Genomic DNA, 17,187 nt, shown 5'->3' with positions numbered 1-17,187 from the left:
GGCAATCGGTTGGGTCGGCGGACCCTTCCGAAATTTGCCGAGATACCCCCGGCGGATGAGATTTTCGATCTCATCCTTCAACTGGATGCACCGCTCGGTGTCGTGGCCGTGGCTCCGATGGAACCGGCAGTACTTCCGATGGTCGAGGCCCTTTGCCTTCAGAGGCGGAGGCCGTCGCAGGTATTCTTCTCCCTCGATCTCCATCAGGATCTGCGCACGGAGAGCGGAGAGAGGAGTGTAGGAGTCATACCTGGGACGCACCGGCCTCGGAGTCTGTCGTCGGGGCTATTTTTGGATCTGTCGGGGTGGAGAAAGCCGACTATTGGTCGGGGGCCTGCTTGGTTCGGCGGGCTCCCGACCTTTTCTCCGCTTCTCCTTCGGACCCCTGGGCTCGGCCAAGCGTCGGTCGGACGCTCCTTCGTCCGCGCGCATATACTTGTATGCGCGCTCCAGTAGCTCGGCATATGTTCGGGGGAGGGTCTTGTCCAGAGAATAAGTAAATCGGGACGACCTCAGGCCCCGCTTCATGGCTGAAACAGCCATGTCTTCGTTGAGGTCCCAGACCTCGAGCGTGGCCGCGTTGAATCGCGCCACGAAGTGTCGGAGCGTCTCGTTTTCTCCCTGCTTGAGGGAGAAAAGGCTGTCCGACGTTCGCGGCGGCTTTCGGCTAGTGCTGAAATGGGCCACGAACGAGTGCTCGAGCTGCGCGAAGGAATGGATACTGCCCGATCGAAGATTAGAGTACCAAGCCCTGGCAGCCTTGCGGAGCGTGGCGGGGAAGCCGATGCAGAAAAGAGTGTCGGTTGCCCCTTGAATCGTCATGAGAGCTTTGTAGCTCTCGAGGTGGTCGACTGGGTCGGTGGAGCCGTCGTATGGCTCCACGTGCGGCATCTTGAACCGACAGGAAATCGGCTCGTCGAGGACCAGTCGGGAGAGAGGTTGGGCGGTCTGGAAGTCGACGTCGTTCGAAGACTTCTGGCCGTCCGTCTGCAATTGGGCGAGTCGACGGTCGATTTCCTCGAACCGTCGCTCGTAGTCGTCCGCTCGTCGATGCTGGGAGACCCCAAGGGTGGAGCCTCCGGAAGATTCTGAAAGGGAGGCCGACGGTGTGCGCGGCCGCTTCTCCTTCCTTGCCCGTTCCAACGGGGAAGGAGAGGGCCGCTGGGACCGTCGGTCGTCGCGCCGTGGTCGTCCCTCCTCCTCTCCGTGAAAGCGCTGTTGGGAGCGCTCGCGTGGAGGCGACAGGGATCGGCGCGGTCGTCGGCGGCTGCTCCTGGAAGGCATAGGTCGGGCCGCCGGTTGCTGCTGGAGGCTTTTGACTGCGTCGGTCAGTACGGTCATCTGCCGTACGATGGCCGCAATCTGGGCCTCCGTGGTCACTGCAAGGCGCGAAGAGCTAGGCTCCGCCGCCGGTGGGGGCGGGGAGGCCTCTTCCCGACGGGAAGAGCGCCTCGCCGACCCAGTGACTCTCGATCGTTGAGCTCTTGTCTTTGTCATGCTGTTCCCCTACCTGGCGCGCCACTGTTGTGCACACGTGTCAAGCAGGTCGTCGGAGACCGCACGCTCCGCCCCACGAAGTATTGCCCGCTTTGGCTGGGTCCGGACCGAGAGCGTGCCCAGTGGTCCCCACCGGGGGTTGTCCCCCCAGCGTTACGCAAACAGCCTCACGATTTTGTCCCTTGCATTGGGGTTCACCCCGCAAAAGGCGCCTCGTGAGGGAAGGTGTGCTCGTATCCCTCTTAAGCACATGCACACACCAGAGTTGCCCGATGTGGGACTATTAAGGGAGGTCCCCCCACAGCCTGCCCACAACAGATGCCCCCCACTCTGGAGGGTGCAGGTGTTGAGTGACAGGGGGCGGGTTACCCCTTCCTGGCACGCCAATCTGTTGCGGCCAATCGCCTCGTCGCCCGATCGCCGGAAAGTGTGCACCTGCAAAAGGAAGTCCGCACTGACCGAAGGCGGCTCCGGCGGGGACCCTCCGACGGTCAAGTCAGAGAGGTGACTGGGCAACAGTGAAATGCAGACAGAGAGCTCTGAGAAAGAGAGAGAGAGAGGGGGAGGAGCGAGCCTGCGTAAGTGGGAGAGACGGGCGGATCGATCCTTTGCACTGTTGCCTTCCCCGGTATATATAGTGGAGCTAGGTATGGCGCCGTCATTAATGGCGCGGACAAGTGAGGAACTGTCAACTCACTGTGGACTGTCAGAGTCGCCGTGAAAACGTCATGTCGCCGTGTGGCCGTCCAATCACCAGGGTTGACCCGGCTCTCGACGGGACAATGCCCCTAGGTAACTGTGCCGCATGTCCGTGTCAGAGCTGACAACGTCTGGCGGCTGTACAGTGGTTGGAGGGGCCGACCGACCCAAGGTCGGTAGCCAGCCGAGTGGTGTCGGGCCCCTCCATCGGTCGGCGAGCTTCATGTGAGTCGGCCATCGAACCTCGGGGTTCAGTCGGTCGGGATGGATACGCCCGACATACCCCCAGTCGGCGATGGGCCGTTGGACGGCCGGCGGTTAGCCGCTGATGGCATCCGTCAGTCGGTCGCCCCGACCGACGATCGGTCAGTCTATCGGCCAGTCGGAGTCGTCCATCGGAGGCGGTCGGGCCGCCAGTCGGTCGGGCCCTCCGGCAGTCGATCGGGCCCTCCGGCAGTCGGTCGGCGGGTACCCCCAACAATAATCTTTTTATTCGTATAACGTAGTTCATGGTGGATGAAAGTTGCTTTACATAATATCAAAAAAAAAAAATGTCACGGAACATACCATTATATCGACCATTTAATTATTTCTTTTTCAGATTCTAGGCCTTCTGATTTAAAGGCATCTCGGAGTTTTTTGACCTCTCCTTTCTGTTAGACCCAAATTGATCTCAGTGCAAGTAAATGCACTGCGTTCAGGCAAACAGAACGTAATTAAAAATTTATAGGCACTTGGAATGAACTTTGGGCATCTACATAGGTATACGCATGTGACGAATGATAAGCTGGGTGCAAATTATGTATGGAACATTTGAACATTTTCTATGCAGAAGAGTGAAGAAAGAATTAAAGCATGCGGCACCTCTGCCCATTCAATTCTAGATTCTGCTCCTCGTGACTTTGGAACATCTTCTATTACGTGAGTGACATGCATGTGGAATGTACATCGTCTCCAAGGTCTTCTAGCTGATATGTTACATGCTAAAGGGGTAAAATCCTTCATATCCCAATTAGAGGGTTAAAGAGACCGACTTGGTCGTTGGCATCACGTATTGGCATGTATTACTCGGAGTCATGACAGTTATCTCACACCCTCACATATTTTCGCTTTGAAATAATAATTTGAAACTTCATACCGTATTGTACTAAAAGCCATGTTAACTTAGATGAGTTATTTTACTTTTGAGTCCAGATTACTTTTGAGAGAGAGAGAGAGAGAGAGAGCAAGCTCAATGCGCGATGTATGGGTAGGGGGAAGTGGGAGGGGAAAACATGGTTACATCCATCTACTCTATATTCAATGGACGCTCTCCTACTGTTTTATTTCTCAAAATACGCTCCATATGGGTCTTCAGATAATATTCGCATTGGGATTCTGCATGCAAGAGCTCACAACTCTAGATTTCCTATTGGCTGAAGCATGTGCATAGCACATGACTCAATAGTCATAGCAACATAACTAGATCGGGGGGTAATATATTAGCACATTTATTAAAGCCGGTAAATTTCTAGTTGGCTTTTCATCAATCACCGTTCTCATATCATCAAAACATCACCGTTCTCAGATCCACTCCAACTTCTTTATAGTTCTCCATGTTCCTCAAAGTTGCTTAAAGCTTTTTAACATCCATACTAAGCTCTTAGAGCAATGATGGATTCAATATTTGAAACTTTCAAATGGCGACGGTGTAATAAAAGTCCTATAAGGATTTCGCGTCGGGACCACATGCGCTGGGCACCAATTATGTCCAAAAATCGAGCCCAAGTTTCCTCACCAAAAGGAAACATCGCATGTTCCTCCTGACGTGAGGTCTCATAGAACACCAAAGGCGTGGAATACCGAGCATAAAGGACGACCATCGATCGGAAGCTTTTGACTGTTTGGCTCCTCTAAGGGGAGCAGGGACGGCAAATTAGTTGATGACGGTGCTCGAACATTAAAGAATTATAGGTCAATCAAACCAAAAACTTTAGATGACCCGTTCAGAGGGTAAGACGTACGTGTAGCTAGCTGTTCCGACAATGATCGGGGATGGCTGGACACGGGCCGTTGACCATTCATGCAACATTTGTTTTTTCTTTTTTTCTTTTTGAGAAAATTGTTTGGAATCTGGCATGCAAATGCTGCGCATCCTTAATTTTTCCCTTGTCCAAGAAAAATGCTGTGCTTTCATTTCACTTTTCAAGTGATGGCAAGGATTAATCCAACCTGCAAACTAGATACTACACGATCATATATATTTGGCTCATGTTTGGGTCATTTGTTTGTTTATTATGAATCACCATAGGTGAAATTCTCAAGTTAATTAAACTTTAAACATGTTGGATATGGTTCAAAGCCCTGGTCTAAGTTTAGCTGTGAGAGTAGTGATATGGCATATATCTATTGGTCTGTGATTACCACCGACCTTGCGGTATTTGATTGAGGTGCTGACCTTAGCATCAACTTGGACCTGAGTAGTTGATCAAGCTATCAACATGAACTATTATATTGGTCTGAACTATTATACCGATCAAAACAAACCAACCAATCAATAGTAATGAGCCATGTGTCTCCAATTCAGAGCACATTTAAGACTATCAAAGCTATTAAGAAGATCATTATGATGTAACTTATACAGCATGTTGGCGGGTAATTATAGTTTGTCCTGTATGGTTGAGCAATTACTGCATGATCTGTGTCGTTAAGATCCATACATAATATACATGACATACGAGACATTACTAAGCAGATAAGGTCCACATCTATCTTAATGCGGACGGTAACCCCCACTCAATATAATTAGCACCCCAGGTTCCACATACACTCTTGTTTTCACTATGCTCAATCCACACTGTCACTTATTCTCAAATATCTATTGTTTTCTAAAAATCCCTCTCTGACTTTGGCAGCATAGAGTTCTCTATCGGATAAATTCTAGTAAGTAGATTTCTTTTTCTTTTTTTCAGATCAGATAGTCAGCGATAAGTCATCTTCTTCATTGAGCATAGCTAAAGCCGACCATTCTCACATGTTCGTTCGAGTACAGCCACATTCATCTCGCTAGCCAATCTTTTCATCTCGAGCTTGAATTTTGGCAGCAATACCTTGGCACTAAATAAAGAGTTCTTTATTAACCCCTTTTCAAGATTTGAGAGAGCATCACTACTATGAAGTCCCAAAGAACTCATATGACATTCCATAAATAAAAAATACCATGCACTATTAATTAATAGATATATTATTTGCTTAATGTGTATCTATATAAAATTAAAAAAAATCTGCATGATAGTTTTACCTAAAATATGGCTGGTACATGCCACTATGCTACAACATGCTTGACTCATAAATAAATCGGTGTTACAGTTTTTGAGTATATGCACCGGTGTGTGGCAATTTTATGCTATTTAAGAGAAAAGATTCAAATTAATGATGAATCTGAACCCTAGGTGCTAGTGCATTGGTGTATTAGAGTTAATGTATACCATCAAACACAAGAAAAATTCATCGGTGATAGAAACATCGCTCTAATATGGTTTAGATTGTAGATACTTGCATCTGCTTGAAGCTACCCTACTATATTTACTGTTGCATGAGGCTAGCTTACTATCTTTACTCATAAAACAAACTCTAAGATTTGTACTCTATCTCTAGGTTCAACTTTATAATCACATTTTTAGTGGTCCTTGGAGAGTTTGGCTTTTCTTTCTTATCGCTTTTCACCTTACCTTTCCCAAGTCGAACTCTCTTTGCAGAATGTGCTCCATCGAGCTTCCGTTCCTCTTGTCTTATACTCAATCAAAAATCTAGAAAGAAAAAAAAAACTAATAAAATTTTCAAACTCTTTATTTTTTTTCTTATCACCTTCCTATATTTTTTTTTAGATGCATACTATTGAAAATTGTGTCCCAAAATCAATCATCAGCCTGTTGACGGTTGCGCTCATTATATATAAATTGTATATGAATTATTGATTAATAAAAATTATTTAATATTTTTAATCACAAAATGTACATCTTCTTTTTGAACTCCTATGTTGTGATGAATTTTTTAAGACTTTTTTGATCGATAAAGAAGAATTTATCATTTAGTCCTTAAACATATTCGTGATCAAACGATATACTATTATTAGGATAATAGCTATATCAAGTATAGATCATTGTGTGCCATCTGAATTGGTTGTTCTCTTAATCAAGGAGTTTGGAGACACTGGTATGGTATGTAGGTGAGATGTAGGAGTACATCTCACTGAACGTGATCCAACTGCGGAGTACTCTGCTGTCAAGAGTAGCTCATGAAGGATATGAGTATGTCCCTCCGATCTGAGATCGTCATGGTGACTTGCAAGCAACTCATTGTGTTTTGGTACCGAACTACCTGAATTTCTAATTCAGTGATGAAAAGTTTCTGAACATAGTCAAGTACTTGCGAAGTCAGTGTGTGAGTCAAGATGGGATTAACCATTTCTGGTTTCAGGAGTTAATGCTATATTGTATTTCAATTCAGCAAAATCTTGACCAAGATATTTCTTGTGAGGAGTCACAGAATTTATGAACTTGAGACATATTATGGATGTACTAATTATGAGTTGATAGTTTAACTCTGAGTCATCTTAAACTCTGAATATCAAAAGGATGAATTATACGGTAACCATAATTAGGGTTCTTAAATATTGCTTTGCAATAATTCGATCTATCTGAACGTCGAGTATCATTGCTAGATGGTCACATCGATTGGGCATAGAATTTTATTCCTATGCTGCCAGCTTAGGTTCGAACTTATGAGATCATACTCAAAAAAAATTTCTGACTACTTAGATGGCTGATTAATGATTGAGAATCATTCAAGGATATAACTGTCAATATAATTGATGGCTAATTTTATGCAAAAATTGTAATGAATTGATTTACTAAGGGTTAATAAATTATTGAAGGATCAATTAGCAATTAGATTGCTGATTAGCTCGATTTGATTGAGCAATATGGTTTGGATTCAGTCTAATTGAATTAGATTCAATTAGGTTTGATCCGATTAGATTATGAGATGACCTACTCGCTAAGGGTGTTTGATTTCTGATTGGATCAAGATTTGGGCTCGATTAATTTTTAATTGAATTATGATTTAATTGAGTTGGTTCTATATCTGATTAGATTAGATTCAGATATCGAATTGGATCTAACCTAATTTGATTAGGATAAGAACATAATTAGATTGATTTAAATTCAAATCAGTTTGAATTTCAAACATCTTGCGTTATCTAACCCACGCCCTTCTGCTCTCCATGCAAATTCAGAATTTGCATGGAGAATTCACATGCCAAAACCATGTTGTCGCCCACTCCCTTGGATGAGGATGAGATTGGTTGGAATTTGAATTCAAATGGTTTGAATTCGAACTAAAACAACCTTAATCCTTATCTTAATTTAAATTCAAGTTCAAATTTAATTTGAACTTGATCCTATCCTTGTCTCCATACCTATCTTAAGAACCCTTTTGTTTTGTGCAACAAAACACTAGCTTTTATCGTGAGAAATTTCTTGATGGGGCATGAGGTCTTGGGGTGGGTCTTCTATGCATGTTACAGAGGATAGCTACTTCCTCTTAGGCTTGAGTGTAAACCCTAGGATTCTAGTCTAGGGTATCGGGAAGAGAAAAAGTGACAAGAGAGTGTCTCCTCTTCACACTATCCCAACTCATCCTCCTCCTTAGCATCCTTTTTCTCCTCCAGAAGAGTCCATGAGATCCGAAGAAGGGCACAGATCAGCCATCAAAGAAAGTCTTTACGCGAGCTAGTACTTTCGAGAAAATCAATCTGCATCAGATCTTCGAGTGGACTTTTCGTATAGGCCGGACATCTTGTGCGACTATGAGCATCTGGGAAGAACCTCTTTACCATGTTTATCAACAGTGACCTCGTGCTTTGGTAAGAGATCTGATCTCAGTAGATAAGATCTACTCATGTGGTATGCCTTTTGTAGATGTGATCTGCCTGATTATTGATATGATCAATAATATTTAAATCAGATTATGCATAAAATTAATGTCATACAATTTTAAATAGGTAGTTTTAATTTAGATCTGATCTATAGCATAATTTATAGATTAAAATGTTTAATCTAGTATCTTTTGCTAAAAAAATTTTAAAATATATACATGCTTGAAACTGTCAATTTTTCCTTCAATTGACATCAGAGTTTAAGTTTTGTATGATATGAATTTATATGCACATGCATGGGTTGGCCGACCAAAGTCGAATCCATGTACAATCTATTTGAATTTTAATACCTTCTAAAGAATTAAGGTAATTTCTTGAATTGAAGGTAGAGGCTACCAATTCGAATAAAATAATGGAAGAACTTTTAGACTAAAGTCCAAGTCTTTAGGCTTATAATTCATATACTAATTAGGCTTTTGATTTTTTTTTTATGTAGTGATGGCCATCATATTGTCGCTTCGATCACTGTTGGATAATGATAAATTGACGGGATCCAATTTCGATTGTTGGAATTGAAAATTGAAAATAGACCTGAAATACGAGTAGATCTTGTACATGCTTACAGATCCGGCACCAGAGGAGCCTACCCCAAATGCACGTGGTGCGGTTCGAGATGCTTATCAGAAGTGGCTCAACGATCATACCATGGTGTGTTGCATCATGCTGGCGGTAATGAATGATGAGTTCAACAGCAAGTTCGAGGATGCTCAGCCGAAGGAGATGTTATAAGTATTGAACGAATCCTTCAGCACTCCTGACGATGTTGAAAGGTATAAAATTAATTGTGTCATCTTCAATGCTCAGATGAGGGAAGAGACATCGATCATTGATCATGCATTGTATATGATCGAATAGAATGAGCACTTAAGCAAACTCGATTTTTTTTTGCACGAACAGCTTGAAAAAGATATGATTTTGATCTCCCTGCCTAAGTCCTACTTTTCATTTTTCAGTCATTATAGAATGATGAAGATTGCAGTCAATTATCATGATTTACTAAGATAGCTGCAGACTTTTAAAAAAGATCACCAACTCCATAAGGAGACGGTGAATGTAGTGGAAGGATTTTTTTCGGTGGGATATCATCCCTTTAAGAAAGAAAAGAAGAAAAATAAAAATAAAAAGATGCAGCATGCTAGAGATCAGATCAAGAAGTCCAAATCTGATCAGAGTCAGGCAGAGTGCTTCTACTATAAGAAGCGGGGTCACTGAAAGAGAAATTATCCTCAATACATTGCTTTTCTTAACTCAAACAGATCGACTAAGAAGAAGAAGCAAACGGTTGCTGGACAAGATAATTATATGATAATATCTTACAACTTCTCTATTTGTAATACTATGATTTGGGTATTAGATACTGATAGTCCTATTAATATTTATAATTCATTACAGAGATTTCAGATCATAGGAGATTTGGGGACGGTGAGAGATTCCTGAATGTTTGAGATGGAAGATCAGTTTCAGTTCTAGCTTTAGAAATTATCAAGTTTGTATTCAATTCTCATATCGTTGTTCTTAGTGATTGTCATTTTTATCCTAGTTTTTTATTGAATGTAATTTCTGTAGGCCTTTTGGTCAAGAATAGTTATAAAATTTTCATAAAAAAAAATTATTGTGATATCATTTTAAATAGTATTACAATGATGAATAGATAATTAAACAATGGTATTTACGTTGTATCACGACCTAGTATAATTTACACGTCAAATAAATTTCTTAAGATAGATAATATCTTAGATGTCTATCTTTAGCATTGTAGGCTAGGTCATATTAACAAGAATAGAATGAATATGTTGACTCAAGAGGACATCCTCGAAGTCAATGATTATGGATCATTATCAATTTGTAAGTCTTATCTACTTGAGAAGATGACTAAGACACTTTTTACTAAAAAAAATGAACAAACCAGCGAAGTTCTAAGTCTCGTACATATTGATGTATGTAGACCCATGAACATAAGTGCAAGAGGCAGGTTTACCATTTTATTACGTTCACTGATGACCTATCTAGGTATGGGTACGTCTACTTGATGAAACACAAGTCTGAATCGTTTGAAATATTCAAAAGATTTCGTAATGAGATAAAAAAATAAATTGAAAAGAGTATTAAAATTTTTCAGTCTAACCGAGCGAGTGAATATCTCTCGAGTAAGTTTTTAACATATCTAGAAGAGAATGAGATTTTCTCGCAATGGATTTCTTTTAGAACACCCAACATAATGGTGTATCTGAAAAGAGAAATCGAATCTTGTTGGACATGGTTCGATCCATGATGGGCTTTGCTAGTCTGTCGATCTCATTTTGGAGATATACACCCGAGTCGATTTGTTATGTACTTAATAGGATTTCAAATAAATTTATAAATAAAATACCATATGAGATATGGACAGGGCATAAGCCAATACTCTCACACCTTAGATTTTGGAGGTATGCAGCTTATGTCAAATATTTAATAACAGGCAAGTTTGGATCTAGATCAGACAAATATCTTTTCATTGGGTATCTGAAAGAAATAAAGAAAATTATTTCTATCTTACTGATGAATAAAAGATGTTCGTCAGCTTTTAGACAATCTTTTTAGAAAAAAATTTCTTGAAGAAATAACTAATACCTCAAAGATTGAACTTGATGAAGTTCAACAGATAGAAGAACTGACACAATCTAATGAACCTATAGAATTATAGTTGATTAGATCAAACCCTGAGCTCTTTACAGATGCACCATTGAGGAGATCTGGTAGAGTACCATATCAGTCAGACAGATAATACAGTTTCTTGATCCAAGACGGTGATCCTGTTGAACTTGATGGGATCAATGAGGATCCGATCATCTATATGGATGCAATGCAGAGATCCGACTCTGATAAGTGGCTTGAGGTCATGAAGTTTGAAATAAAGTCTATGAAAATCAATGATATATGGACATTAGTTGATCTACCTGAAGGGTTAAAATCCATAGAGTGTAAGTAGATTTTCAAAAGAAAAAGAGATGCAGATGGAAAGGTGGAGACCTATAAAGCTCATTTGATTGTCAAGGAAAATCATCAACGTTATGATATTGACTATGATAAGACGTCTTCTTCTATGGCAATGCTCAAATCTATTCAGATTATACTTGTGATAGCAGCACATCTGAACTATAAAATCTAGTAAATGGATGTGAAAATTATTTTTCTGAATGAAGAGCTAGAAGAAGAGATGTATATGATACAACTTGAAAGGTTCACATCCACAGATGAGTCTAAAGTGTGCAAGCTCCAGAGATCCATTTATAAATTAAAGCAGGCATCTTGGAGTTAGAACATGCATTTTGATAAGGTGATCAAAACGTATGGCTTCGTTAGAAATGGAGAAGAACTTTGCATTTACAAGTGGATAAATATTTCTATAATTATATTTTTTATTTTATATGTGGATGATATTTTTTTAATCAAAAATGATATCCCTATATTACAGAGAATAAAAATTTAGTTGCTGTCTTAATTCTCCATAAAAAATTTAGAAGAAGTATCCTATATCCCAGGAATGAATATCTATAGAGATAGATCGATAAGATTACTTGAATTATTCTAATCCACGTACATCGATATCATGCTGAAATGGTTCAGCAAGGAGAATTTTGAAAAAAGCTATCTTTCGATAGGCAATGAAATTTTTCTTTCGAAAAAAAATTATCCGACAATCCCTCAAAAAAGAGAGCTATGAGAAGAATTTCATATGCTTCGATAGTGAAATTTATAATGTACGCCATGTCATATACGAGATCGGATATTGCCTACTCACTAAGGGTAGTAAGCAGATATTTGTTTGATCCGGATGAGAACTACTGGAAGGTCGTAAAAATCATCCTTAAGTATTTGAGAAATACTAAAGACCAGTGGCTCGTTCATGGAGAATCTGATTTGAAACTTATAAAATTTATAGATTTCAGCTTTTAGTCAGATTATGACGATAGCAAGAACGTGTTGGGATACATCTTTATCCTGAATGGTAGAGCGATCTATTAAAAAAATTTCAAACAACACTCTATGATCGACTAAGTTTGTGAGGCAGAGTATATCGTGACATCTGATACTGTGAAGGAAGCTGTGTGATTGTGAAAGTTCATTGATGAGTTTGGAGTGGCACCCTTTATTGATGGTCCTGTCCTATTGTACTACGACAGCACTAGAGCCATTGCTTAAGTGAAGGAATCGAAGTCCCATCAGTGCACCAAGCATATTCTGCGTCGCCACTATCTTGTTCGAGAGATCATGGATCGAGATGATGTTGACCTTCAAAAGATCAACGGAATGGAGAATTTGAATGACCCATTCACTAAAGCCCACGATGTTAAGGAGTTCGATGATCACAAGTTAAAGATGGGTATACGATACTGTACCGATTAGTTTTAGTCCAAGTGGGAGTTGTCGAAAATTATGTTCTAAAGTCAATCGTCAATCTGTTGACGGTTATGCTTATTGTATATAAATTATATATGAATTGTTAATTAATAAAAATTATTTGATATTTTTCATCATAAAGTATATATCTTCTTTTTGAACTCTTGTGTTGTGATAAAATTCTTAGGACTATTTTGATCAATAAAAGAAGATTTATTATTTAGTCTTTAAATATGTTTGTGATCAAACGATATGCTATTATTAAGATGATAGCTATATCAAGTGTAGGTTGTAGTATGCTATATGGATTGGTTGTCCTCTTAGTCAAGAAATGTGAAGATACTAGTAGGACAGGTAGATAAGATGTAGAAGTACATCTCAGTGAACGTGATCTAACTAAAGAGTACTTTATTGTCAAGAGTAGCTCGTGAAGGATATGGGTATAAGTATCCTTCCGATCTGAGATCTTCACGGTGACTTGCAAGCAACTCACTGTACTTTGGTGCCAGACTATCTGAATTTTTAATTCAGTGATGAAAAATTTTTGGACACAGTCAAGTACTTGCGAAGTCAGTATGTGAGTAAAGATGAAATTGACTATTCATGATTTTAGGAGTTAGTGCTACATTGTGTTTCAATTTAGCAAAATCTTGATCAGAGTAGTCTCTGTGAGGAGTCATAGGATTTATGAAGTTGAGACACATTATGAATGTACTAATTATGAGTTGACAGTTTAACTCTGAGTCATCTTAAGTGCTGAAGTTCAAATGGATGAATTATACGGTAACCATAGTTCGAGGTTTTTGAATATTACTTTGTAATCATTCAATTTATCTGGACATCGGGTACCATTACTAGATGGTCATATCGATTGGTACAAAAATTTATTTATGTGCTACTAGCTTGGGTTCGAATCTATGGGGTCATACTCAAAAAAAATTTCTGACAGATCAGATGGTTGATCAATGATTAAGAATCGTTCAAGGGTATAACTGTCAATATGATTGATGGCTAACCTTATGCAGAAGTTGTAATGAATTGATTCGCTAAGAGTTAGTGAATTATTGAAGGATTAATTAGTAATTAGATTACTGATTAGCTCAATTTGATTGAGTAATATGGTTTGAATCAAGTCTAATTGAATTAGATTCAATTAGGTTTGATCCGATTAGATTATGAGATGACTTAATTACTAAGGATGTTAGATTCCTGATTGGATCAGAATTTAGCTCGATTAATTTCTAATTGAATTAAGATTTAATTGAGTTGGTTCTATACCTGATTAAATGAGGTTCAAATATCTAATTGGATCTAACATAATTTGATTAGGATAAGAACATAATTAGATTGATTTAAATTCAAATCGGTTTGAATTTCGAACATCTTGCGCTACCTAAACCCATGCCCTTTTGCTCTCCATGCAAATTTAGAATTTGCATGGAGAATTCACATGCCAAAACCATGTTGTCACCCACTCCCTTGGATGAGGATGAGATTGGTTGGAATTTGAATTTAAATGGTTTGAATTCAAACTAAAACAATCTTGATCCTTATCTTGGTTTAAATTCAAGTTCAAATTTGATTTGAACTTGATCCTATCCTCATCTCCACACCCACCTTAAGAACCCTTTTGTTTTGTGCGACAAAACACTAGCTTTTACCATGAGAAATTTTCTGGTGGGGCGTGAGGTCTCGGGGTGGGTCTTCTGTGCATGTAACAGAGGATAGCTGCTTCCTCTTGGGCTTAAGTGTAAACCCTAGGGTTCTAGTCTAGGGTATCGAGAAGGGAAAAAGTGAGAAGAGAGTGTCTTTTCTCCACACTATCCCAACTCATCCTCCTCCTTAGCATCCTTCTTCTTCTCCAGAAGAGTCTGCGAGATCGGAAGAATGGCATAGATCAATCATCAAAGAAAGTTTTTTTGTACGAGCTAGCACTCCTGAGAAGATCGATCAGCATCAGATCTTCGAGTGAATTTTTCGTAGAGACCGGACACCCTGTATAGATGTGAGCATCTGGGAAGAACCTCTTTACCACATTTATCAGTAGCGACGATCGTCTACCCACACTCTGGTAAGAGATTTGATCTCAGTAGATAAGATCTACTCACGTAGTATGCCTTTTGTAAATATGATCTACCAATTATTGATATGATCAATAATATTTAAATTAGATTATGCATTAAATTTATGTCATACGATCCTAAATAGATAGTTTTAGTTATGATCTATAGCATAATTTATAGATTAAAATATTTAATCTAGTGTTTTTTGCTAAAAAATTTTTAAAAGATATACTTGAAACTGCTGGATTTTCCTTCATTCACACACCCCTAGCATTGCACATACTAAATGCTAGTACGTTTGAGGTTAAGCAGCAACATTTGGGAATATGCTATATCTCACCATGCATCATGAATAAATTAAGAAAGTCGCTATTCATCATTTTATTAATTTATTTAATATAATTTTGTATTATTTGCTTTTATAAAGTAAATTGAGAGTGCAGTTTGATGCTGATGCTAATAATCTGAGCTTGAACTTTGGTCTCTCTCGATTTTAGCCAAATTTTCACCAATTATGATTGATTATTTATATAGTAAGATTGTAATATATACGATGATCTGATCTAGATTCACCTGTATAATCTTACTTTTCTCCCAAAGCTCATACTTTTAGATTTTATTTTCTCCACTATGCCCTTAATGTTTGGCTTGATTTAAGTGTTCGAGGATTTTCCACCAGACCAAATTCGATAAGTTTGAGATAGCGTTTGGTGATGCAAAAAGGATCATCACCATGGTGATGTAAAATTATAGATGATCCAAATTCTGAGATGATCTAATCCTAGTGATCTAAAATTACTGTATTTGATAAACTATGGTTCAATGATTAAATATATATCTCCAAATATTCACGAGTAACTTGTTTCGTATTTCATGAGAATACAAAATCACTGACTATATAATATGAAAAGTACCCCTAAGATATTCCATAAAAATATATTAAAGATATATTTATTAATCATACAAAATGTATTATAATAAAATATTAATATATTAATCATTAATATTTCTATAAAATATATTTATCAGTCTTATAAAGAAATATATGTGCTAATTATTACTATAGAATAAATATTTTTATTTATAGTATATTATTTTTAATACTACTATTTATTTTGATTAAGAAAATAAAGCAAATAGAAGTATTAGTATTTATTAAAATAATTTTATTATATAAATATATAGTACCATAAGATATTGGTACATACTATAATTTAAGTTTATCATAGATTAATAATATGACAATAACATTATTACTAATATATTATCATAAATACAATATATATAATATCAAATATAATATAATATCATATATAATATTAATATAATATCTTAATAGTATATTAATATACTAATTTTTTTATTGTATTGAGGGGTATATTTGTCTCTAAATTTCAACCCATGATCACTACTTTGGATAATTTTGGATTTTCGATCTCAAATATGGATATCCCATTATTGAGTTGGATGATGAATGTACATAATTTAGAATTACTGTCATATAAGATCATTATGATGTAATCAAATATGATGATTTTATCATCACTACTAAAGGGATGTTTGGTTCGTTATCAGAATCAGAATGAAAATTGAAATCGGAATGGATTAGAATCGAAATCGAAATGGCCTAATCCTTAAAAAGTTTGATTCGTATCAGGAATCGAAATCAAATAGATGATTTTCACTATTTCTGTTTGGTTCATTTAAAGAAATCGAAATCAAAAAAATTATTTTTAAAAAATAATATTTTATTTATTATTATTATTATTTTATTTTATTTTTTATAAGATAAAGGGGTGAGGGGGGATTTATTTATTTTTTTCCTTCCGTCTTCCTCTCTTTTCCCATGGCATCACCGCACCCAACACCCCACCTCCACCAGTGCGAACCGCAACTCCTCCACATTGCCCCCCGCATCTCCTCCGCGCTACATCCTGGCCCCGCTCGCACCTCCTCCGCTTCTCTGCACCCCTCCTCCCGACAGCCCATGCCTCCTCCGAGCCACCACTACCTCTCCAAACCCCATGGTGGTCCATGGCTCTTCTGCCCTCTTCTCTCGCATCCGATGCCAGCGCCTCTTCTCAGCTCTCGGTCCCACCTCTCCACTCACCTCCCTGACGAAGTCCGATGCTATCCTCGACTTTCTCCGCCACCGCATCGTTTCTCCATCTCCCAATTTCGCCGCTTCATTCGTTGCCACCTCTCCATCATCACCACCGATATCTCCTCCAACCTTCTCCTTCGGCTCTTCTTCTTTCATTTTCTTTCCTGACTACGATGCTCGCACCCTACGTCCCACGCCTAACGAGACTTTTTTAAATTCCATTTGAGTGAAATGTGATTTTGACCCCCCCCTTGCCTCGTGGTTTCAACTTTTGCTCGAAGCAGATCAGTCGATGACCATCAGTTTGTCAACTCTGCTGGCCTGAATTACGATGATGGCAACACATTTGTGACTAACAGATTTTGTACTTGCCATCAAAGTCAATATTAGCGGTTGGACACGAAAACGCAAGCCATCGATCTGCCGTCGTAAATGGCCTGCTATACTGCTTGCAGACCGTAAAGCTG

Source organism: Elaeis guineensis, chromosome 2 (genome assembly GCF_000442705.2).
Source record: "Elaeis guineensis isolate ETL-2024a chromosome 2, EG11, whole genome shotgun sequence".
Classification (NCBI taxonomy): domain Eukaryota; kingdom Viridiplantae; phylum Streptophyta; class Magnoliopsida; order Arecales; family Arecaceae; genus Elaeis; species Elaeis guineensis.
This window is presented reverse-complemented; position numbering follows the sequence as displayed.